The 26663-nt window shown below is 42.9% G+C and overlaps 1 protein-coding gene across 3 annotated transcripts in view; it reads left to right on the forward strand.

Moving 5' to 3' along the window:
- LOC133257032 (uncharacterized) overlaps positions 1 to 10675 on the forward strand; it is a 471344-nt gene extending 460669 nt beyond the window's left edge. For all 3 annotated transcript variants that reach the window (XM_061432428.1, XM_061432426.1, XM_061432429.1), the window contains exon 6: positions 10279 to 10675. The gene's annotated coding sequence lies outside the window, so the exon portion shown is untranslated. The remainder of the gene's footprint in view (positions 1 to 10278) is intronic.
- The last annotated feature ends 15988 nt before the right edge of the window (positions 10676 to 26663 follow it).

The raw sequence follows: 26663 nt of genomic DNA on the forward strand, positions 1-26663 counted from the left end.
GGCGCTCCAACCAGTCCATCCTAAAACACGTCAGTCCTGAATATTCATTGGAAGGACTCATGCTGAAGCTGAAACTCCAATACTTTGGCCACCTGATGTGAAGAACTGACTCTTTTGAAAAGACCCTGATTCTGGGAAAGATTGATGGCAGGAGGAGAAGCGGGTGACAGAGGATGAGGTAGTTGGATGGCATCATCGACTCAATGGACATGAGTTTGAGTAAACTCTGGGAGTTGGTGATGGAGAGGGAGGCCTGGTGTGCTGCAGTCCATGTGATTGCAAAGAGTTGGACACGAGTGAGTGACTGAACTGAACTGAACTGAACCTCATCTCTGGGTTTTTGTCTCCTGGAACTCTGGTCAGTCCTGGAAATCTGTGGGCCCAGGCTTACTGGCTGCTCAACAAATAAAATAGCACTGGACTGTGACCCTGGGAGAGAACCTGAAAGGCTTGGTGGGAGGGAGATGACTGGATTGACTGCTGAGGATTACAGGTCATCTTTATGCTATGGCATCTAAATTCACATCTGGTCATGTTGATGAGCTCTGGGCTCACAAATCCATCCACACTTTTAACACATCACACCATGTAGACATTGAAAAATTAATGTGTGTCTGAAACAGGGCACTTAATTCTCTATGCGTTGCTTTATATCTTCCGTATCTCATTAATGATACCTTTGTACCTTGATCCAGTTACTCCACAGAGAATCATTCTTTATAATACTTTTCCTCACCCTACTCTGCACTTCCAGTCCATCACCAAGCCCTTCTAATTCTCTTCTCTAGTTTGTAAATGTGCTCCGAATCAATCTACCTTTTTCCAGTGGTCCTGACCACCATCTCTCCTTGAGATTAAGGCAGCACTCTCCACATTTACAATCTGTTTTCTTCTCAAACTTAATCCATGTTCCACTTGATGGCAAAGCGAATCTTGCAAAACACAGATCAGATTATGTTACTTCCATAGTTAAAACCTTTCAACAACTTCTCACCAAATTTAAAGTAAAGTTTAGGCTCCTTATGATGGACTACAAAGCTCTTGATGATCTGGCTCCAGCCAATCCCTTCACCCTCACTGACTGTCCAATTCCCCCAAGCTCATGAGGTTGTAGCCAGCCTAATTCTAGTTCATCCTAGTCAATGTCTCGGGGTCTTACTCTAGCCTCTTCCCCACCTGAGGACCTCTTCCCTCACATGGACAACCTTTTATCTAGTAGTCTTCATCTCCACCTCTTGTTTCTTTTCTCTATCACACTTATTTATATTTTAGTACACTGAAATTATTTTATTCATTTGCTTATTTATTTCTTGTCTGTCTTCACCTATTAGTAGGTAATGACTATGAGGAAAGGGACCATCTTGTGGCCCTGCCCTTCTTAGCAGCACTTAGAGGGAATCCAATAAATGTCTGTTAAAAGAATGAATGGAGAATGGGGAGCAGGCAAGACTATGGCATAAAGACACACTGCAGGCTCTGAAGAGGGAAAAGCCTGAGACAAGACACAGGCAGAATCTATACAATTATGAACCAAAGGGAAAAATAAAATTCCATTTGGTCACCTTGTCCCAAAATACTGGGTTGGGGAGGCTCACTTTGATATTTCAGATTTTAGAGCAATAAACTTACAAGACCCAGCAATTAAGAAGTAAGTTAAAGAGGATATATAAATGAAAGGGGATGAATATCAAAAAGTTTGGACAATTTTGCAAGTGACAGTGTCATAAAAGAGCACCAAATGAAGCCTGGATGACAAGAAGGGGAAGGCCAAGGAAGATCCACTAGCCAGCCCCCTTTCCAAGGTTGTAGCTCTTGTCAATCTGGGTTTAATTCAATATGAATATAAGTAACTGCCATGTTTTTGTTTTGTTTTAAGCTGAGAGCTTCACTAAGTGCTTTATCTTCCCATCTCTACTTGGTGGACATTCCCCTTGTACTGGTCAGGGAGCAGAGGCCTGAGAGTCTAATTGACCAGCTGAAGGTCACATTCGGGGAGGGGATGAGCGAGGGAATGAAAGCGGTTCTGTCACCAGAACCTTGCTCCTACCTTCTGTCCTGACCCTAATTAATATTCACGTCCCAAACCTTAGGGAAAATGGCAAAACTTGCCTTTAGTATTTACTTCTCCATCATTTTACCCTTTTCGGTGGTCCCTACCCAGGATCACTCCCTGGGCTAGAGGCCCTTTAGAAAGAATGAAAGCTGATAAGTCATTAACATTTTAGCATGAACTAGCTAATGACACTATGGGGATGCCACTGAACTTTGTGAGGTGCAAATATTTTGACCAGAGGCCTTCTCCTCCCCCTCCAATCCCAGACTCAGAGCTGCAACTCTTGGGTCCATGCTAGCTAATGAGCATGTACAGGCAGAGGAGCTCGATAAAGATGGACTGATTTATTGATCGATGGGAGCGCAGCTGAGCTTAATCTTCCCTTGCAGCTGCTCCTTTCCTTCCACATCTCTGGAGAAGTGTGTTGGCCCCGCCCAACATCCTCATGCATAGCCCACCCCATTCTTTTGAACTGGGCCTTAGTGGGAATCTGGTGTGAAACTAATCGGTTGCAGAGAAACATATTATAGTCACTACACACAAGCCTTTGGCATGTGGCTAGTCTACACTGAGATGTATAAAATACACATAAGATTTCAAAGATTTAGTATGATAAGAAGGATTTAAAGATACCTCATTTATATATTTTATACTGATGCTGTTTATAATAGATAAGATTAAGTTCAACTGTCTTCCCTTTTTAAAAATGAAGCTACTACAAAATTTAAAATTGATTTTGCCATACATCAACATGAATCTGCCACAGGTATACACGTGTTCCCCATCCTGAACCCTCCTCCCTCCTCCCTCCCCCTACCATCCCTCTGGGTCCTCCCAGTGCACCAGTCCCAAGCATCCAGTATCGTTCATCGAACCTGGACTGGCAACTCGTTCCATATATGATATTATACGTATTTCAATGCCATTCTCCCAAATCATCCCACCCTCTCCCTCTCCCACAGAGTCCACGAGACTGTTCTATACATCAGTGTCTCTTTTGTTGTCTCGTACACAGGGTTATTGTTACCATCTTTCTAAATTCCATATATACAATATTGTAAAGTTAAAAAATAAAATAAAAAAATAATATAAAAAAAGAATATGGGTAAATTGTAATTTTGGTATAATATAGAAAATGGTTCCTCTTTATGTCAGATTATGGGATTCTTTTGGTATTTAGACAATTGAAAACTATAAAATTAAGGAATTTATAATATATTAAACAGCTGCATATTGTTTTCACAAAAAAATGTATTCTGAGTATGTTGATACTAAAAGCTTTTCTAAGAAAAAAAATAAAATAAAATACTTGTATTTAAAAAAAAATAAAGTAAAATATTGAAAGTGAAAGAAAAAAAAACCAAAATTTAAAATTGAACGCATGGCTCACAATATACACTTACTGGGCAGAGCTGCTCTTGACCCAGGATATTTTTGTTCATTATTTTATTTAATCCTCACAACTATTCCAGGAGGTAGGTGCCATTATCACCCCTGTTTTATTCATGAAGACACTGGAATCAAAGTTTGGTAACTTGCCCAAGGCCATGAAGCTTCGAAGTTGCTGACTTGAGATCTGAACTCAGGTCCGCCCAACTCTATGACCACACTCTATTTCGACTTTATGCTACTATATTGACATCCTCTGTGGGAAATTGCTGCTATGTTGAAAAATGCTGGAGGAAGGAGCACAAGAAATGATTGTGGAAATGCTGACAGTGGCTAAATGACATAATTAAAAATGCAACAAGGCCTCTGAAGTGTGTGCTGTTGGGGCAAGAATGGACAGTGAATCTGGCTCCAAGTTTGACTGCAAAATCCATGCTCTCAGAAAAAGGAAACTGCAAACCTGGAACCTTGGAAATGCATATCACTCAGGGAATTTTAAGGTTTCAAAGATGATGAGGCATGTCAGGCATAGAACTTCCCGGGGTCTGGGCTCTGTGGGTTGGTTTAGGCCAAAGCAGAACTCCTACCTCATGAAAAGCTTTAACACAGACACCTTCTGTGGGGTTGTTTGGTGGGATTGTTGATGAGCAGAGAGGGGAAGGGCAGTTAGGAGCTGTTCTAGGGACACTTGCCCAAGCCCCCTGGATTCTGGCTCCACACAACTGACTCATAAATATGTGCATGCTTAGTCGTGTCCGACTCTTAATGATGCCATGGACTCATGGAGAGGTGTAGCCCACCAGGCTCCTCTGTCCTTAGTACTTTCAGGCAAGAAACTGGAGTGGGTTGTCATTTCCTCCTCCAGGAGATCTTCCTGATCCAGGGATTGAAACCGAGTCTCCTGAATCTCCTGAATTGGAGGCCGATTCTTTACCATCGAACTACCTGGGCACTGCTTTACTTGACTCAAGAAGGCATTTCTTTTCTTTCTTTCTCTCTGTCTCTCCTTCTTTCTTTCCTTCCTTCCTTTCTTTTCTCTCTCTCCCTCCCTTTCTCCCACTTTCTTTCTCTTTCTTCCTTCTAGTTAATGTAGTGAGGGAGGTCTGGACCTGCTTGGAAGGGGTTCTCCCTCACATTTCCCAGTGCATATAAAGCCTCCTCTTGCCCTGTCCTGTCCTCCATGGCTTCATGTGGAGAGCATGTTGCTACCTCTGGCCTCAGTACATGCTGGGGGCATCTCCAAGTCAGGCTGTAGGGGACTGAGGGCTGCAGATTGTGTTAGGGTGGTTTCTTTATCCACGGATTGTCTGCCTGGCACTCACACTTAGGGAAAGAAAAGACTGCCCTAGGCTGTAGAGGGAGGTGAGGTGGATGACAGGCCTTCCACTCTCTGAGTTCAATAAATAAGGGCAAACCCCCAAATAACATTCAGTTGAGAAGATTCATGTGATGTGAGGTAAATGGCCTGTACAAATGTCCTACTGAGGGGAGAAGGGAGCCATGGAAGTGATTTTACCTGCCCAATGGGAAGAGAAACCAGAATTGGAAGGGAAGTGATTGACTTATAATTACACTGACTGGGACCCTGGGGTTGTGACCACAGAAAATTACTTGAGTTTTCCATAGCCCTAGAGCAACGTGGCTTAGTGGTAAAGAATCTGCCTGCAATGCAAGAAACTGGTAGGAGATGTGGGTTCGATCCCTGGGTCAGGAAGATCCTGTGGAGAAGGAAATGGCAACCCACTCCAGCATTCTTGCCTAGGAAATCCCATGAATAGAGGAGCCTGGCAGGCTGCAGTCCATGAGATCCAAGAGTGAGACACAACTGAGCGACTAAACAACAATAACCACAACAAAACCCCCAAAGCCCAAGGCTCCAAAGCAAGTTGGCTGCAGTCACCTCTGGTCTCTCAGGAGGAGATGGGGTACGTGGAGTGGGCAGTAGAATGCTGGCCAGCTCAAGAAGGTCAGGGTGAAGTTGCTGATGGGCCTATTTCAGGGACCTACCACCCAGGACCACGGGAGGCCACGTGGGGCCAGGGGATGAGTCAGAAAGGGAACGTTTTTCACACACAAGCTATAAAGAAAATGTGAGGCTCCCATCCTCCCAGCTTCCAAGGTGGAGTGGGGTGGTGGGACCCAGTGATTAAGACAGACAAATGAATGACTCTTAGCTCAAGCCGCAGTCCCTTCAGTTCTGAATTTGGAGCCTGGGAGAGACATCCAGCAGTGGCTTGAGGGGGTACAGCCATTCTTGTTGACCTCAGAAGGCTGGGCCTGCACCTCCAGACACACCCTAACATACCTCTGTGTGTGTGTGTGTGTGTGTGTGTGTGTGTGTGTGTGTGTGTCGCTCAATCATGTCCAACTCTCTGCGACTCCATGGACTGTAGCCCACCAGGCTCCTCTGTCCATGGAATTTTTCAGGCAAGAATACTGGAGTGGGTTGCCATTCCCTTATCCAGAGGATCTTCCCAACCCAGGGATCAAACCCAGGTCTCCTGCATTGTAGACAGATTCTTTACCATCTGAACCAGCAGGGACGCCCAACAGACCTACCTACTGGGAATTCACCCAACCCTTTGCAGACCCACTCTATTTCTAATGAATTTCCCTTCGTAGTACTGTTAACAGCAAGGGCTGTGACCAGTCAGGGGGTAGAGCTAGGTTGGGTAGGTCAAGAAAGGCATCTTTCAACCACAGGTTGCTACACTATGTGTCTGCTGTAACCTGTGACTCTCTTCCAGGTGCCTCAAGAGAACAAGGCGGGTATAGCTCTGAAGAGAATTCCTAACTCCCATCAGCCCCAGTAATTCCATCAAAATTCTTACCAGATTTAAACAAGAAGATAAATTAATAAACTTGAGTCTTCTCTCGGTGTCTTATCCCAGCCCACCCAGCAAGTAGTTATTACAAGTGAAATAACTATCTGAAAGCTGTCAATGATGGTTTTGCCATTATGTTTTTTGAAGGGCCATTCACTATATTTACTCTGAAGTAAGCAGGCAGTTGTGGGAGACACTTACAGAACCAAAGGCCTTGCAGGTGCCCCTAACTCATTTAGATGCTTCCCTCCATGGCAGTGCCAGTGAATCATCCATTGCGTTACATCAGTTAAGCCAGCAAGATACATCAGATCAGATCAGATCAGTCGCTAAGTCGTGTCCGACTCTTCATGACCCCATGAATTGCAGCACGCCAGGCCTCCCTGTCCATCACCAACTCCCAGAGTTCACTCAGACTCATGTCCATCGAGTCAGTGATGCCATCCAGCCATCTCATCCTCTGTCGTCCCCTTCTCCTCCTGCCCCCAATCCCTCCCAGCATCAGAGTCTTTTCCAATGAGTCAACTCTTCACATGAGGTGGCCAAAGTACTGGAGTTTCAGCTTTAGCATCATTCCTTCCAAAGAAATCCCAGGGCTGATCTCCTTCAGAATGGACTGGTTGGTCTTCTTGCAGTCCAAGGGACTCTCAAGAGTCTTCTCCAACACCACAGTTCAAAAGCATCAATTCTTCGGTGCTCAGCTTTCTTCACAGTCCAACTCTCACATCCATACATGACCACAGAAAAAACCATAGCCTTGACTAGACGAAACTTTGTTGGCAAAGTAATGTCTCTGCTTTTGAATATGCTATCTAGGTTGGTCATAACTTTCCTTCCAAGGAGTAAGCGTCTTTTAATTTCATGGCTGCAGTCACCATCTGTAGTGATTTTGGAGCCCCCCAAAATAAAGTCTGACACTGTTTCCACTGTTTCCTCATCTATTTCCCATGAAGTGATGGGACCGGATGCCATGATCTTCGTTTTCTGAATGTTGAGCTTTAAGCCAACTTTTTCACTCTCCACTTTCACTTTCATCAAGAGGCTTTTGAGTTCCTCTTCACTTTCTGCCATAAGGGTGGTGTCATCTGCATATCTGAGGTTATTGATATTTCTCCCGGCAATCTTGATTCCAGCTTGTGTTTCTTCCAGTCCAGCGTTTCTCATGATGTACTCTGCATATAGGTTAAATAAACAGGGTGACAATATACAGCCTTGACGTACTCCTTTTCCTATTTGGAACCAGTCTGTTGTTCCATGTCCAGTTCTAACTGTTACTTCCTGACCTGCATATAGGTTTCTCAAGAGGCAGGTCAGGTGGTCTGGTATTCCCATCTCTTTCAGAGTTTTCCACAGTTTATTGTGATCCACACAGTCAAAGCCTTTGGCATAGTCAATAAAGCAGAAATAGATGTTTTTCTGGAACTCTCTTGCTTTTTTGATGATCCAGCGGATGTTGGCAATTTGATCTCTAGTTCCTTTGCCTTTTCTAAAACCAGCTTGAACATCAGGAAGTTCATGCTTCACATATTGCTGAAGCCTGGCTTGGAGAATTTTGAGCATTACTTTACTAGTGTGTGAGATGAGTGCAATTGTGCAGTAGTTTGAGCAAGATACATACATTTCCCCTTTTCTAATAAAGCCAGCATATAATTTTAGGCTGCGTAGGTGAGCCTTCTAGAACCCAGACAGAGGCTGAGTGAAGTTTGTCATTTGATGCCATTTCCAGTAAAAGCATTGAGATAACAGCAATGATTTCAAAGCCCCATAGTGAGACGCCCAAATTGTATCTGGAGTTTAAAAAGGGCTTAAAAGTTAAAACTCACTCAGAATCTCCCTCCATCTCTCTGTTCCATGTCTTCCTCAGAACTGAATGGAAAGTAAACCCCCCACAGATCCAGCTCCATCACAGTGTTAGCAAGCAAAGTGCAGAGCAGGTCACAGTATTTCTAATTCAGATTAATGACCCCATTCAGCCCTGTCTCCTTAGCAGGAAATTAGAAAGTGTAGGAAGGAGCAAATAGTGATTCACAACGCGTGACTCTGTGTATTGGCAGTTGTGCTTGTTAAAAGCTAAGATATTGTTTTGATATAAAATAATTGAGTCTGACTTATTTATGGGATGAAGTGTTTTCTGTAATGTGAACTCCCTTTTGCAAAGCCAGATGCTTGAAGGACAGAATAACTAGCCTTTTCCCGATTTGTGTTTGCTGCAGTTCTGTCAGAAACAGTAATTCAGGGTAATAGGCGGGTGGGCTGTTGTGAACTTTTGGTACCCTGCTGTTGATTCTGTATCTCTTCTTCCTCCCATGGTCATCTCTCTGCACCAGGGCTGAGTCCCCACCTTCTGTTCTCCACCCTCCATGCTCACTTCTTCAGGTAACATATTTAATTAGGGGGTTTCATTTGTCATCTGTTTGTGTTCAGCCATGACTTTTCTCCAAGTCTTATTATCTCCCCTACTTCTCAGTGTGCGTATGTACACACACGCACACACACATACACACACAAACACGCACTTCCACTAGATTCACAGAGACTTAGGTATAAAGCCAGACTCGCTGTCATCCTCGTGTAAATTCCTTTCCTTCTCTAAATCCTCATTCATAGCCATGCATATCCATTCTTTCCCTCCTTTGCCCTCCATATCTTGTCTGTCATCAAGAGCTTCCCTTTCCTCTTTGGATTCAATTCTTTCCTCCATTTGCATATTCAATATGTAAGCTTGATTCAGGGTCTTGTTTAGGAGGGTGACATGATTTTTTTCAATAAAAATCATGCAAAGCTCTGTTTCCAAGCATGCCTAATAAACCTTTCCTGCCGTTCCTGCTGCTGCTGCTAAGTTGCTTCTGTCGTGTCCAATTCTGTGCGACCCCATAGATGGCAGCCCACCAGGCTGCTCCGTCCCTGGGATTCTCCAGGCAAGAACACTGGAGTGGGTTGCCATTTCCTTCCCCAACGCATGAAAGTGAAAAGTGAAAGGGAATTCGCTCAGTCGTGTCCGACTCTTAGCGACCCCATGGACTGCAGCCTACCAGGCTCCTCCGTCCATGGGATTTTCCAGGCAAGAGAACTGGAGTGGGGTGCCATTGCCTTCTTCGAAACCTTTCCTATGAGGATGTATTCTTTGTTTTCTGCTTCAGGGAACATGTCTATTCTCAAATCTCACACCAAAATAGTGTTGATGAGAAACTGAAAAAGTTGGATGAGCTTTACAAGTAATTGCACCTGAGACGTCATTTCTGAGCCTTGGTGTTTATTAGAAAGTTGACTCCTGTTAAATCTGAATTTCATCTACCATTCTCCTTTTGCACAAACCCCTCTGCCACTAGTCTCCTTGCTTTTCTTTGAATTCACTTTTTCTTTGAGCACATTTCTGTCTCAGGGCCTTTGTACTTCCTCTTTGGAACTCTCGTCACCAAGATGCTTACACTGGCTTGTTCTGATGGATATTATCTTCTCAAGAGAGGTGAATGCACTAAGAGAGTCCTCTATCTGCCCATTTTTCAAATCACCTGTTACATTATGAATTTCTTATTTCCTGTCAGTGTCCTTCCTAGATAGCCCAGTGAGGGCAGAGATTTTGTCTGTTTGGCTTACAGCTTTATTCTCAGAGCTAGAAAGAAGCTTTACACATGGGAGTCACTCCAGCAGTGGTCTGCTGAATCCATGCCTAAAAGTTGGATCAGATCCAGGAAGCCTCATTTAAAACGGTATTTTTTACAGTGTGGTCCCTGGACCTACAGCTTCGGCATCACTTGAGAAATTGTTAGCAAGGCAAATTCTTGGGCCTCTCACAAGTCCTATTAAATCTGAAAGTGGAAGGCAGTTGTATGAGTTTCAACAAGCCCTCCGGGAGACTGGGTAAACCTTGAGAACCACTGCTCTAAGACATTGCTAGGGTGCCATATTATCTTTTGCACTTACTACTGTTTGTCAAGGCAGGAAAAAAAATCTCGTGACACTTACGTTCGACATTTGCACTAATCTTAGACTATTCCCTTCTTGTTTCAGGTGCATTGGATCAGGAAGCTGGCTTGTCCTGTGGTCCTCAAGTTCAGGAAGAACTCAGTACGCATTTCTTGGCTGGTTGATTTTGCAATATTCCTTGCATATTCCTTTTTTTTAGCTCTAGGTGATATATGGAGGTTTATACTCTTCTACTGAGAGTTAGTACAGGTATGTTGTTATTGCTGTTGTCTAGTCCTCCAGGCTCCTGTGTCCATGGGGTTCTCTAGATAAGAATGCTGCAGTGGGTTGCCATCTCCTCTTCCAGGGCATCTTTCTCACTTACGGACTGAAACTGCATCTCCTGCACTGGCAGGCGCTGACTCACCAGGGAAGCCCGTGTTTGTTATTAGCATATAGAAAATACATTGATTAAAAACATGTGCATGTTGGTTAATTTTAACTCATTGTTTTATTACTTGCTAGATATATGTTAAAGAAGTTAAAATCATGGGTTTAGGAGTTGGATTTGGGCTGGGTCAGGCCTTAATTGGTAAAAATGGGCAATAATATCTGCCTTGGAGAATTGATAGCACTGCACACAGAGCATACTCAAAGTAGCTATTATTAATAATGATAATGTTGGCATTTTTGTAACTTATAATATGTAACATTTATTATCTTGGTGTGTGTGTGTATAAGTGTAGTTATTACGGCAGAAAGAAGACAGTGGAAAGTGTATTTTAGAACACTGTTTCTCACAGAGGTCTCAAGACCAGCAGCAACAGCATACCTCAGAATTACTAGAGATACAGATTTCTGCCCCACACCCCAGATCTGCTGAAACAGATATAGAAGTGTGGGCTGAATAATATCTAACAAGTCCTCCAGGTGGTTCTGAAGCATCCTAAAGCTTAGGAACCCTGCTTTAAAGTCACATACACACAAACACACACACCCTCACACTCTCTGTCTGGTGTGCCTCTTTTGGGAAACCATCTATTAACAGATTAAAAGGATCCTGGGGGCCAACACCTATAGAATTCCTGCTGAGGGGCAGGTCCATAGGACCTGAGTCATTTGAATTTGGGAGAGAGACCCAATTTCTGGTTTGCATATCAAACTTGTGCAGTGGCCTAGCTTTCTGACAGGTCTTTGAAAAATGAGGTCCTCAGTAACAGCCCTCTCTCCCTCCAATATTTCCTGGCCTGCAGCAATTAAACTGCTGAGCAGAAACTGGGCCTGATGGTCTGTTAACCCTTTGTCAGCTGAAGCACAGAAGCAATTTGTTTTGCTGGAGAGATTGTCTTCTCAACTTCTTTTCCTCCCACTGCACTACAAAGGAAAACTGTCTCCTTAAACATCTCCTGGTCGAGCTGCTGCATCTGTGTGATTGAAACAGCCAGGTCAGAGATCAACGGAGGTGAAAGGTCATCACAAACTGAATGCAGCTGCTGAATCTCCTTGTGCTTCTCCTTGGTGTCATGAAGACAAATAGCATTAAAAAAAAATTTCCCCCAATGAAGCAGTTCTCATTTTCTCCTTTCTCATCACCCTTCAAGCATTTCTTAATGAACTACAGCTCAATCATCTATGAGCACGGTGGTTTTACATCTGAGCACAGTCCCCCAGAAAACATCAGAGTCAATTAAGATAGCTTTCTGAGTGCTTTTTCCTTGTATTATTAAGTTTGGGCTTTCAGCACAGTCCAAGTCCTCATTGTTACCATTTACAACAATATCAAACAAACACGCCATGTCCAGCCACGACACAGTCCAGGAACGACAGACACGGGCAAGCACTTCCTGGTTACTGATCATTGTGCTGTCTTTGTCTTTTACATACATTCCTTGTTTATTTCTGCTCACGTGTGCTTTATAGATTTTCTCTGGAAATTTTGAATTTTAGACCAACACCTTCCACTGTCTAGGCAGGGATTTCTCAGGGAAACCCAGCCAAAATGAATGTGCATATAAACAAAAGGAAATTGGGATCATAATCTTATTTAAACCACGTCTGTTGGAACTGAGTAACTCTTAATAAAGAAAAGACAATCCTGTTTTCCTACCTTTCCATTTCTAAAGGCAAGAAGAGTTTTAAATCTGACAACAGAATAAAAACCATCCAAAAATATCCAAATGAATATTTCTTTAATGACAAGAACCCTAGTATTCAATCCAAGCTGATTTTTAATAAGTTCTTTATGGTGCTCAACATAGTGCTTTGCTCACGGTAGATACCCAACACCTTTTTCAGACTCAATACTGCTTACAAATGTGAGCTTTAGCCTTAAAAAACATAGGAACTGGAACTGAGATATAAGGGATGGAGATATCTGACTTTACAGTAAAATGAGAATTTATTAATCAAATTTGGGTTTGGACTGTGTTAGTGCTGATGGTGGAAGAAGGAATTGTATGTGAAACAGCTAATGTGGATCCACACTTGTCATATAAGGGCTCCATGAGGGTGATTTTTCCTCTCTCCTTCTCCAGTGAGTGATGGCTCATCTACAAACCAAGGGACAGCTGTGCTAGAATGGTCAGAAATCAAACCTGGAGTCAGGGGTTTCTCCTCTTGGCCCATGGTCCTCTGTAGGCAGGCAGGATTGGGAGGAGCAGTGAGGAAAGGTTTGCAGAGTTGCTGTAAAAGATTTAAAATTTGTATGTGCACAGAACATTTCATACAGATGAATTAAACACTGTCTCTTACACAGAGTTTCTCCTCTTTCTCAAATATCTATTTGTATAGTATTGTGGCAAATATATACATATTTATCTATAATAACTACAAAATGAATTGTAGTTTTTGCCATTCTTCATCTTCTCAACTGATATCTAGTGATGTCTAAGATATGTTTTGAATAGAAAAGCTTTCTTCCTGTTGAAAAACAGAAGGAACGCCTGTTCTACAGCATGTACTAGAATGGTCAGAAATCAAAACTGAAGTCCGAGGCTCCGCCTCTTGGCCCGTGGTCCTCTGTAGGCAGGCAGGATTGTCCTTGTCCTCTAAGGCAAGGCTTCCCAGGTCTTGTCCTAGGACCTGTGGTACCTATGTGCCGTGCAACTACCTTGCTCCGTCCCTGACCCTCGGGATTAGAATCTCCTGGGCAGGGAACTAGAAATCTTTGTAACAAACTTCCTGATGTCAGTTTCCCCATGTATTGAAATTTGAGAACCCTGGGCTTAAGGGAGTTGGAAAATATCTTAACACCAACAGGAGTCAGCTTCAGGAGGCTAAATCTTTGGTGTTTTTTTTGTTTTACCTGAAAACAGAATATTGCTTTCCCCTTTAAATCCTTGAATACTATCCAAAAGCTTGCTAGAATATTTATTAATCATGTCAGATAGTCTAATGACAATTTTCAACCACCATATCCCCACTGGATAAAACCAAAGAACAATGGTTCTGTATCGTCTACAGATGACTCTTAGTCACACAACTATTTGCCTTTGTCGGGATGCACTGAAATACCATGAGAATTAAATTACAGTGGGCAGGGGAGCCGGACTACAGATCTGAAATCATTAGCAACTCCTGAGAGCATTCACTTGATTTGTGTGTATTTAAATATAATCATCAATAAAATTAGGAAACCTTTACCACCATCTGTGTTGCCATAGCAAAGTGCAGGGACAGCAAATATCTGGTCTATGTTTTTACTTCCTCCCCACCCCCACTAGCTTGCATGGCAGCTAGATATGTCTAATCAATTCTAGCAATCCTTCCTCTTAAGCCAGGATATTTATGCCTCAGAATACTGTGCCCCAGGCAGCTCTTAGCAGATGAGATGATGGACAATGAAACCTACTTGTTTCATCTGGGCTGATGAAGGGCATGGGCTTTGCATTCATGGGTTTTGGGGTTCAGATCCCAGTCTTGACACTTAGAGGTTGTGAGACAACACAAGATACTTAAGATATTTAGGTACTTTTGCAGCCTCATTCTCCTCATTTGCACAAGTGGGATTATAGTTGCACCTCCCAGGATTGTTGTGAAAGTGACAGAAAGAATGTATGTAAATTGCTTAGCATGCCTAGTACATAGTGCTGCTGCTAAGTCACTTTAGTTGTGTCCGACTCTGCGACCCCATAGATAGCAGCCCACCAGGCTCCCCCGTCCCTGGGATTCTCCAGGCAAGAACACTGGAGTGGGTTGCCGTTTCCTTCTCCAATGCATGAAAGGGAAAAGTGAAAGTGAAGTCGCTCAGTCGTGTCCGACTCCTAGCGATCCCATGGACTGCAGACTACCAGGCCCCTCTGTCCATGGGATTTTCCAGGCAAGAGTACTGGAGTGGGGTGCCATTGCCTTCTCCAGTGCATAGTGAGTACTCAATAAATTTTAGGTGTTGTTATTTTTAATTTAGCTTGATGTAATGAGCACAAGGAGAAAGAGACTTGTTTTGTGGGACCACATGAGTTGCATAGAGCAAGCATGGAGGATTGTATTAGTAGAGCACTTCCTTACTGCAGCTCTCTCTCTGAACCAAGGCCCACATTTATGGAGGGATTAACAGTTACAGAAAGTGTTCTAAGCACTTTTTAAGGAGTAACTAATTTAATCCTCACAATAACCCAGTGAGGTAAATGTTCTTATCCCCAGTTTATAGATGCAGCACCTGAGGCATAAAGAGGTTGAGTGACTCCTAAGGGATGGAATTAAGTATGTGCTGTTGAAAATGAGGACTCAGTCAGGAGCCTCCCTGGAACTTGTGAAGATGCGAATTCTCAGGTCCTGCCCAGGACTCCCTGGATCAGAAATGCTGTGGATGGGCCTATAAATCTCTGTTTTAACAAACCCTCCAGGTGATTCTAAGGTACATCAAGCTTTTAGAATGACAATCCAGAAAGCAAGGGAGCATTGCCAGGACAAGTCAGGAGCGAGGATAGCAGTTAAAGAAGCGTATTCCTATTAAGGAAGGGTGAGTGCCATTTCAGAACTTTGATGCCTATTTGTACCTTCCAGTATTCATCCTGGAATTCGGTGTTTTTCCCCCTGCTTATGAGGAAAATTGGTTGATTTGTGCTATTGGTTGTTTTACTCTGTTACAATTCCACTAGAACAAGTAAGAAACCGCTTGTCTGTCTCAATTGTATGTGAACTAGTATGAAAGGCACCTACATCTCTTTCAAATCCATGCTCTCCTCAATTTATACCAGAAACCCGAGTTTCTGTATTTTCATTACTTGCAAAATTCAATTCAGTAGCTGCTGACCAATTCAATAACTTCTGACCATCTAGGAAGGTTTTGAACTTTACCTGCTGTAAGAATTTGTAAAGGCCTTGTTGGAAATCTGAGGCATATAATAAAAATCTAAATGTGTATGGAGTCCAGTGCTAAGGCAGTGCTAAGGCCTGCCCGGTCATTTCTTTATTGACTCGTCATAGTGGCCTTAATGTTGCAGGTACTCTCATCATTATCTCCAGCGCAGACGAGGACACTTACACGCCCTTTAACGAGGCTTACGGATCCTTAGTTTTGCAAGTACCTAACCTACAGAGCAGCAGAGCCAGCATTCAATGGAAAGAGGGAGGAAAGTCTTTCTGATTCCACCTGTGTCTGCTGCTTTCCTGCCATCTCTTCAACAGATTTGTCCCACTCTTGCAAACATAAGCTGGTAATACACAAACGCGTAGTCAGAACAAAAAATTTAAAAAGACAGAACAAATCCCATCTGGGCATTGATCTGTATCTCTGGAATTCAGCGTGGTGTTCTCTCTCATTTTGGCCATGCAGACCTTCCATGGCTTGCTTTTCGCTTCTCCAGTGCCAACCCTGTTTTTGACAATTGTTTAACGTCCTATATGCATTAAAGACTTTTTCTTTTTTAAAAAATCTTCATTGGAGTATAACTGATTTACAATGTTGTGTTAGTTTCAGGTGTACAGCAAAGTGAATCTGCTATCCATACACATATATCCACTCTCTTTTAGATTATTTTCCCGTGTAAGCCATTACAGAGTATTGAGTGGAGATCCCTGTGCTGCACAGCAAGTTCTTATTAGTTATTTTATATATCGTAATGTATTTATCAGACTTTCTTTTTCTAACAACCAATTTTGGACCTTTATTCCCTGGCCGCATGTTCAGTGTTCTCTGGTCAGGCTTATGGGATGCACCTGCAGCCCACGCAGTGCATTTGTAGAGGGAGCATTGCTGAGTTCTAGCACCTGCCGGGGGAGTAACCCTCGTCAGGAGGGAGGGGGTCAAATGCCTAGCGTGATGGAAACTTACCAGCTCCCAAGGTCTTGGCAGTGGATCTGAAACTTCAGAATCTCTGCCAATCAGCTGGAGTTAAAATGCAGATTCTTAGGTTCTGCTCTCCCCTTATTCTGATTCAATAGGTCTGAGGTGGAGCTCAGGAATCTGCATTTTAATAAGCATATGACCATTCTGTATGCCTCATCTTGAGAAATAGAGGTTTGCTGGTGGTAACAGGGGTGTCTGACCATGTCATATCCAGCCTTTGAATGGCAGAGAGATTGAGGGGAGTGGTAAACCAATGTCCAAACTGGGAGAGTGAGGCACAAGTATGGGAACCAGGGGAACAAGACAGTAATCTGTCTCCTCCCACTCTACCTCCCTTCGTCTGTCCCTTTCCCACGCTTTCTCTCCCAAAAGGCATTTCTAAAGATTCTCTGATAAGGCCACTTCATTATACACAAAACAGCTTTCAACAAAGCTATGCCAAGAGTGGGGAGTAGGGGGTCTGGAGGGCTCTCTCCAGGCCAACCTCTCTTCCACTTCATGAGGTAGGTAGCTCCTAAGGTATGTTCATAGATTCTTTGAATTTCCCTCGAGATTAGTTTCAAAATAGTCTTAATCTAAACCCCATTTTATGGGCACCCTGGTGATTCAGACAGTAAAGAATCCACCTGCAATGCAGGAGACTCGGGTTCAATCCCTGGGTCAGGAAGATCTCCTGGAGGAGGGAATGGAAATCCACTCCAGTATACTTGCCTGGAAAACTCCGTGGACAGAGGAGCCTGGCGACCTATAGTCCATGGAGTCACAAAGAGTTGGGCGTGACTGAGCAACTAACACAACAACAACAACAAAAACCCATTTTAAAGATGAAGAAATTGAGGCCTAGAGAGGTGAAGAGGCTTGTGTAACCTGACGGAGGTGTAACTAGATGATTACCCTCATGTGCTCATTTTCAAGCCACTGAGATTTCCAAACTGTTCATTAAAACATCGGTGTCCAATGTGGGTTCCTTAGGTATTCTGGGGGACAAAAGGGTGAACTGTGGCTTTATAAATAAGTCTGGGAACACTGGGTACAGCCTATGTAAGCAGGTTTCTTTATGGTAGGATGTCATAGACCCTTGGATATTCTAATGCGAACTGTGAACTATCTCCAATAAAGGTAATGGAGGTAGAGTTTTCCAAACTCGTTTAATAACAGACACTGCCCCCACCCTTTGTAACATATTATCAGCCTCTAAAGGACACTACTGTAAAGAAAATGGAAAGTTGCTGTAATACTCTGTGTTGCCCTGAGAAAAGCTGCAGAGAGTCCGTAGTCACTAGAGTCTCAGGAGGCTGTGAACTCACACAGACTTCCTCTGGACCAACCAACTCTGACACCTGAACTCCACACCTGGGCTCCAGGTGGATCAGTGTGACCAGTTCTCATGAGAAGGAAGCCACAGGTCAGGAGCAGTTGTGAGCTGGTTGACAGAGTGGCTGGCAGCAGGGGTGTCAGCCTCACCCAACTTTAGAGGCAGAAGTCCAGGCCTCTGAGTTGCTTAGCTTGAAGGACAGCATTGAATGTGTCAGGGAGGCAACACTAGCTCAATGTTCAACTGAAGACACGAGGACTGCTATGGTCAAGGCTCAAGCCACGGGGGAGGCAGTACTGGGGATTACTCCCCAGCTGCCTGCCGTTGGAGCAGACACATTACCAGGGAAATCAACAGAGCCAGTCGGTGCTGAAGCATCAGAGTCCAGTCCCCAGTTCAGAGGGCAGGAGCTGACTAGCTGGTCAAGGAGAAATTATGATGGCAACTTTGCTTTCTTTCTGACCATTTTGGAAGCTGTGTCTGTGATTTGTGGACTTTGTAGTCCATCCTTCTAAAGCTACCTACAAGCGGTCTGTGTAAATTCTGTCTTTAGGTGACCCAAAGACTTGGTAGCAAAAGTATGGAAGTGATATGGTATGGAAGTGAGGCAGGCATCAGTCTGGAAACACAGAAAGCGCAGGCCAAACCAACAGCTGTTAGATCTCTGTAATCTGGTTCTGAAGCAGATCACCCAGCAAGTGTCCCTCCCCAGAGAGGGCATGAGCTGAGCCACCGTGAAGGAGGGTTTATGCCAGCTGGACAAAGTGACTGTAGGGTTGCGTGTCCTGTAGGCACTCGACCAGGGTAAGGCTGAGCTCAGACTAACCTTTAGGGTTAACAACGGACCAAGCCTAGGAAGCTCCCATGTCTTGCTGAATAACCTTGCATTGAAAAAAAGTTGGTTCCAGATCTGATTTCATTTTAATCTTCAGTGGTTTTTTTCAGTCTGATTAAAAAATAAATATATGTCCACATTAGTGACAGGTGTCAGTATATTGTTAAGAGCAATGTCTTAGGAGATTGAGTTTGAGCCCAGAACTCACAAGCTATGTGATTTTGGGCAAGTCACTTACCATTTTCTTTTCTGTAAAATGAGAAAAATAATCACATCAGCCTCAAGTGGTTGTCATGAGGATTTAATAAGATAATGAATTAATGATATAATAACCATAGCAAGGTACCTGGCATATAGTAAGCACTTCAGTTCAGTTCAGTCGCTCAGTTGTGTCCGACTCTTTGTGACCCCATGAATTGCAGCATGCCAGACCTCCTTGTCCATCACCAACTCCCAGAGTTCATTCAAACTCACGTCCAACAAGTCAGTGATGCCATCCAGCCATCTCATCCTTTGTCATCCCCTTCTCCTCCTGCCCCCAATTCCTCCCAGCATCAGTCTTTTCCAATGAGTCAACTCTTCACATGAGGTGGCCAAAGTACTGGAGTTTCAGCTTTAGCATCATTCCTTCCAAAGAACTCCCAGGACTGATCTCCTTTAGAATGGACTGGTTGGACCTCCTTGCAGTCCAAGGGACTCTCAAGAGTCTTCTCCAACACCACACTTCAAAAGCATCAATTCTTCAGTGCTCAGCCTTCTTCACAGTCCAACCCTCACATTCATAGATGACCACTGGAAAAGCTATAGCCTTGAGTAGACGGAACTTTGTTGCCAGAGTAATGTCTCTGCTTTTGAATATGCTGTCTAGGTTGGTCATAACTTTCCTTCCAAGGAGTAAGTGTCTTTTAATTTCATGGCTGCAGTCACCATCTGCAGTGATTTTGGAGCCCCCCAAAATAAAGTCAGACACTGTTTCCCCATCTATTTGCCATGAAGTGATGGGACCGGATGCCATGATCTTCGTTTTCTGAATGTTGAGCTTAAGCCAACTGTTTCACTCTCCTCTTTCACTTTCATCAAGAGGCTTTTTAACTTCTCTTCACTTTCTGCCATAAGGGTGGTGTCATCTGCATATCTGAGGTTATTGATTAGCATATTTATGATAGTCTCATCAACCTAGATGGATGGTCTATTAATGCTTTCATATATTCCCTTTCACTCTTTTAATCATGTGTTTATGTTTTTAAATAGGTAGGCTCATATTAGACACATGTAACTTTTTGCCAGCTCTTTTCAATCACTATTCTATCCTAGGTTCTGAGTTTATATGTTATAAATGTAAGAAGACTGGCTTGGGAATAAGCAGACCTGGGTTAGAATTTAGCTTTACCACTTATATTTCCAACTGTGTGACTCTGGGAAAGCGACTTGAAATTTCTAAGACTCAGTTTCTCAGCTGAGTTGATATGATAATTGTTAACTTACAAGGCTGTTAGGAGAATTAGTAAGGTGAAAAATTAAAGGCTGAGGTTGAGACCTGGTACATAGTAATTATTTAACAATATTACAGGGACAAAAAGGACAATAATTTTTCTGAGCTTCCAAGGAATGTTTCAACTATATGTCTCCACTTACTGGAAAGTCTCTTAAAATGTCTGTGGAAAGATTGATGATTTGCTGGAACATTCATTTTCTGTATGATGAACAAGATTGTTCAGTGTTCTCTTTTTCTGTGCCCCAGCCCTCAGCCAAATTGCCTCTAAGTTTACTGATGCAGGACCTTGGGTCATAAAGTTTCTCTGAGCTTTTCCTCACATGTTTTCTCTGATCCCTGAGAAAAAGATGAAAGTACTTGCCTGAGGCAGAGGCATGCTATGAGCACAGGTATCCAAAAATTGGTGCTGGGAAAATGACTTACCTACGGCTCAGCAGTGCTTAAGAATGGATCAACACCATTCCCGTTAAGAGTCAATAGTCAATAGTCCTGAAACATACTATCAGTCAGTTCAGTTCAGTTGCTCAGTCCTGTCCAACTCTTTTTGACCCCATGAATCGCACACACCATGCCAGGCCTCCCTGTCCATCACCACTCCCGGAGTTCACGCAAACTCATGTCCATTGAGTCGGTGATAACATCCAACCACCTCATCCTCTGTCGTCCCCTTCTCCTCCTGCACCCAATCCCTCCTAGCATCAGAGTCTTTTCCAATGAGTCAATTCTTCGGATGAGGTGGCCAAAGTACTGGAGTTTCAGCTTCAGCATCATTCCTTCCAAAGAACATCCAGGACTGATCTCCTTTAGAATGGACTAGTTGGATGTCCTTGCAGTCCAAAGGACTCACAAGAGTCTTCTCCAACACCACAGTTCAAAAGCATCAATTCTTCGGTGCTCAGATTTCTTCACATCCAACTCTCACATCCATAGATGACCACTGGAAAAGCCATAGCCTTGATTAGACAGACCTTTGTTGGCAAAGTAATGTCTCTGCTTTTGAATATGCTATCTAGGTTGGTATAACTTTCCTTCCAAGGAGTAAGTGTCTTTTAATTTCATGGCTGTGATCACCATCTGCAGTGATTTTGAAGCCCAAAAAAATAAAGTCTGACACTGTTTACACTGTTTCCCCATCTATTTCCCATAAAGTGATGGGACCGGATTCCATGATCTTTGTTTTCTGAATGTTGAGCTTTAAGCCAACTTTTTCACTCTCCTCTTTCACTTTCATCAAGAGGCTCTTTAGATCCTCTTCACTTTCTGCCATAAGGGTGGTGTCATCTGCATATCTGAGGCTATTGATATTTCTCCCAGCAATCTTGATTCCAGCTTGTGCTTCTTCCAGTCCAGCGTTTCTCATGATGTACTCTGCATATAAGTTAAATAAGCAGGGTGACAATAGACAGCCTTGACGTACTCCTATTCCTATTCGGAACCAGTCTGTTGTTCCATGTCCAGTTCTAACTGTTGCCACCTGACCTGCTTATAGGTTTCTCAAGAGGCAGGTCAGGTGGTCTGGTATTCCCATCTCTTTCAGAATTTTCCACAGTTTATTGTGATCCACACAGTCAAAGGCTTTGGCATAGTCAATTAAGCAGAATTAGATGTTTTTTCTGGAACTCTCTTGCTTTTTGATGATCCAACAGATGTTGGCAATTTGATCTCTGGTTCCTCTGCCTTTTCTAAAACCAGCTTGAACATCTGGGAGTTCACGGTTCACGTATTACTGAAGCCTGGCTTGGAGAATTTTGAGCATTACTTTACTAGCGTGTGAGATGAGTGCAATTGTGTGGTAGTTTGAGCATTCTTTGGCATTGCCTTTCTTTGGGATTGGAATGAAAACTGACCTTTTCCAGTCCCCTGGCCACTGCTGAGTTTTCCAAATGTGCTGGCATATTGAGTGCAGCACTTTCACAGCATTATCTTTCAGGATTTGAAATAGCTCAACTGGAATTCCATCACCTCCACTAGCTTTGTTGTACTGTTGCTTTCTAAGGCCCACTTGACTTCACATTCCAGGATGTCTTGGTCTAGGTTAGTGATCACACCATCGTGATTATCTTGATCATGAAGATCTTTTTTGTACAGTTTTTCTGTGTATTCTTGCCACCTCTTCTTAATATCTTCTGCTTCTGTTAGGTCCATACATTTCTGTCCTTTATCGAGCCCATCTTTGCATGAAATGTTCCCTTGGTATCTCTAATTTTCTTGAAGAGATTTCTAGTCTTTCCCATTTGGACCACGCAAAAGTGTGGCTGAAAGGAGATACCCCTTGCCCGAGGTCAGGGGCGGCAGCCTAGAGGAGCAACCCCACATCCAAGCAGCAGCCGCTGCATGGGAGGGCCGAGACGAGCTACTCCACATTCAAGGTCAGGAGGGGTGGCCGTGAGGAGATACCCCTCGTCCAAGGTAAGGAGCAGCAGCTGCACTTTGCTGGAGCAGCTGTGAAGAGATACCCCACGTCCAAGGTAAGACAAAAAGATGGTAGGTGTTGTGAGAGGGCATCAGAGGGCAGACACACTGAAACCATACTCACAGAAAACGAGTCAATCTAATCACACGGACCACAGCCTTGTCTAACTCAGTGAAACTAAGCCATGCCCTGTGGAGCCACCCAAGACAGTAGGGTCATAGGGGAAAGGTCTGACAGAATGTGGTCCACTGGAAAAGGGAATGGCAAACCACTTCAGTATTCTTGCCTTGAGAACCCCTGAACAGTATAAAAAGGCAAAATGATAGGATACTGAAAGAGGAACTCCCCAGGTCTGTAGGTGCCCAATATGCTACTGGAGATCAGTGGAGAAATAACTCCAGAAAGAATGAAGGGATGGAGCCAAAGCAAAAATAATACCCAGTTGTGGATGTGACTGGTGATAGAAGCAAGGTCCGATGCTGTAAAGAGCAATATTGCATAGGAACCTGAAATGTTAGGTCCATGAATCAAGGCAAATTGGAAGTGGTCAAACAGGAGATGGCAAGAGTGAACGCTGACATTCTAGGAATCAGCAAACTAAAATGGGCTGGAATGGGTGAATTCAACTCAGATGACCATTATATCTACTACTGTGGGCAAAAATCCCTTAGAAGAAATGGAGTAGACATCATAGTCAACGAAAAAGTCCAAAATGCAGTACTTGAATGCAATCTAAAAAACATAATGATCTCTGTTCATTTCCAAGGCAAACAATTCAATATCACAGTAATCCAAGCCTATGCCCCAACCAGTAATGCTGAAGCTGAAGTTGAATGGCTCTATGAAGACCAAAAGACCTTTTAGAACTAACACCCAAAAAAGCTGTCCTTTTAATTATAGCGGACTGGAATGCAAAAGTAGGAAGCCAAGAAATACGTGGAGTAACAGGCAAATTTGGCCTTGGAGTATGGAATGAAGCAGGGCAAAGGCTAATAGAGTTTGGCCAAGAGAACTCACTGGTCATAGCAAACACCTTTGTCCAACAACACAAGAGAAGACTCTACACATGGACATCACCAGATGGTCAACACCGAAATCAGATTGATTATATTCTTTGCAGCCAAATGTGGAGAAGCTCTATACAGTCAGCAAAAACAAGACCAGGAGCTGACTGTGGCTCAGATTATGAACTCCTTATTGCCAAATTCAGACTTAAATTTAAGAAAGTAGGGAAAACCACTAGACCATTCAGGTATGACCTAAATCAAATCCCTTATGATTATACAGTGAATGTGAGAAATAGATTTAAGGGACTAGATCTGATAGAGTGCCTGGTGAACTATGGATGGAGGTTCGTGGTACAGGAGACAGGATCAAGACCATCCCCCTGGAAAAGAAATGCAAAAAAGCAAAATGGCTGTCTGGGTGGCCTTACAAATAGCTGTAAAAAGAAGAGACATGAAAAGCAAAGAAGAAAAGGAAAGATATAAGCATCTGAATGCAGAGTTCCAAAGAATAGCAAGGAGAGATAAGAAAGCCTTCCTCAGTGATCAATGCAAAGAAATAGAGGAACCACACTATAGTGACATCTAAATATCATCTTTAGTTTACTAATTTTATGTTTGAGTTTTTAATTATTTAATAAGCAATATACAGGTCATATAGTTCATTTTATACTGTGTCTGATCTCATCCATCCTTTTTGATGTGCAAATAAAGTCTTGAGTCAAATAAACCCGTACAGGAAAAAAAAAAAAAAATATATATATGTAATGTAAAAGCAACCCTACAAAATGGACTTTAAAAAGACAACATGAATGGACCTAGAGGGTATTATGCTAAGTGAAGTTAGTCAGAGAAAGACAAATGCTGTGTAATTTTACTTATATGTGGAATCTAAAATCAAAAGTCGGAGAAGGCAATGGCAACCCATTCCGGTACTCTTGCCTGGAAAATCCCATGGACGGAGGAGCCTGGTAGGCTACAGTCCATGGGGTCGCTAAGAGTCAGAAACGACTGAGCGACTTCACTTTCACTTTTCACTTTCATGCATTGGAGAAGGAAATGGCAATCCACTCCAGTGTTCTTGCCTGGAGAATCCCAGGGATGGTGGAGCCTGGTGGGCTGCCATCTATGGGGCCGCGCAGAGTTGGACACAACTGAAGCGACTTAGCAGCAGCAAAATCAAAACTAATGAGCATATGTAACAAAAGAGAAACAGTTACAGAAGCAGAGGACAAAGAGGTGGTTGACAGAGGAAAGGAGACTTGGGGAGGAAAGAAATAGATGAGAGAGATTAAGAGGTACAAACTTCTAGTTGCAAAATAAATGAGTTATGGGTATGAAATGTATGGCATGGGGGATATGTCAATAAGTAAAATTTTTGTATGGTGACATATCATTAGACTTGTCATGGTCAATTTGAAATGTATAGAAACCTGTAATGAACTAACATTATAGGAATTAACATAGTGTGGTTTGTCAATTATACTTCAAAAATAAACATCCAAAACAACTCTTAGAAAAAAAAAAAAAAAGATCAGATTTGTGATTACCAGAGGTGAAGAGAGAGGGAAGGAGGTGTTGCATGAAGGCAGTCAAAATAGGGAACTTTCAGCTATAACATAATAAATACTAGAGTTGTTTTTTTTTTTTTAGCTGCACTGGGTATTTCTCCCCTCCAGACTCCTTTGTCCATGGGATTTCCCAGGCAAAAATACTGGAGTGTGCTGCTATTTCCTTCTCCAGGGGATCTTTCCAAACCAAGGATCATGCCATGTTTCCTGCTTGGCAGGTAGATTCCTTACCACTGAGCCATCTGGTGCAGTATGATAATTATATCTTGATAAAAGTCAGAAAGATGGTTCAGTGGTAGAGTCCACCTGCCAAGCAGGTGACTTCGGTTTGATCCCTGGGTCAGGAAGATCCCCTGGAAAAGGATATGGCAACCCACTCCAGTATTCTTGCCTGGAGAACATGACATCATAATAGGAAATTAGTAAAGCTAAAGTAATAGACTGGAAAGAAATGGAAATGTTAGCAAGATGGCAGAATAGGAGGCCTTGTCTCCAGTCCTTGTTCCCCATAGAAACACCAATTTGGCAACCATTCATGGACCAAAGAGCCTCTGTCAGGAGCTTAAGGATCCAGGTAGGAGGCTATGACACGATAGTGGAGTCCAATATTGAGGAAAGCTGACTTGAGAAGGTGGGTTAATGGTCCCAGGAGCAGGCTCACCAACTATGGACCTGACTGCAGATATGGAGGCAGCCCCATGATCTCATGATCTGGCTCTATTCCCACCTGACCAGGGACTTGATGGCCTCACTCATGGGTGCCAAAAGTAAGGTTACCTACAGACACCACCAGATAGTCCAAAACCCTGCCACTAACCAGCCTAGAATCTCTGGCTAGGCTGACAAGTGAAAGTCTTAATCTGAAACCAGTCTTTCAAGACTAGAAGATGTGACAGTTTCTTCAAATATACAGACAGCAATGAAGAAATATAAGGATCACAAAGAATCAGATAAACATGACATCATAAAAAGAAATTAGTAAAGCTACAGTAATGGACTGGAAAGAAATAGAAACTCAAAAACTGCTTGGCAAAGAATTAAAAAATAATCACTTTAAAGAAATTCAATGAACTATAAGAGAGTACAGATCAATAATGACAGAAATATTTTTTAAAGAACCAACTGTATACATTTCAAAATGACTGTGTGTAGCAAAAGAGAAACAGACTCACAAGTTTAGAACACAAACGCGTGGTTACCAGTGGGGAGAGGAAAGGGAGGCAGGGACAAGTCAGGGGTAAAGCCTTAAGTTATACAAACTACTGTGTAAAATAGATGAGCAGCAAAGCTATATTGTATAGCACAGGAAATATAGCCATTATCATATAATAACTTAAAATGGAGTATAAACCATAAAAGTACTGAATCACTATGCTGTACATCTGAAATGAATGCAATATTATAAATCAACTGTACTTCAATAGGAAGAAAGCAAACAACTTATGGAATGCAAGAAAAGCAATGCTAAGAGGGAAGATTATAACAACAAAGGCCTGCATTAAAATAGAAGGTTCATCTCAGATAAACTATCTAAATTTGCATCGCAAGGAACTAGAAAAAATTAAACC

The sequence above is a fragment of the Bos javanicus genome, chromosome 11 (assembly GCF_032452875.1).
Source record: "Bos javanicus breed banteng chromosome 11, ARS-OSU_banteng_1.0, whole genome shotgun sequence".
In the NCBI taxonomy this organism is placed as follows: Eukaryota; Metazoa; Chordata; class Mammalia; order Artiodactyla; family Bovidae; genus Bos; species Bos javanicus.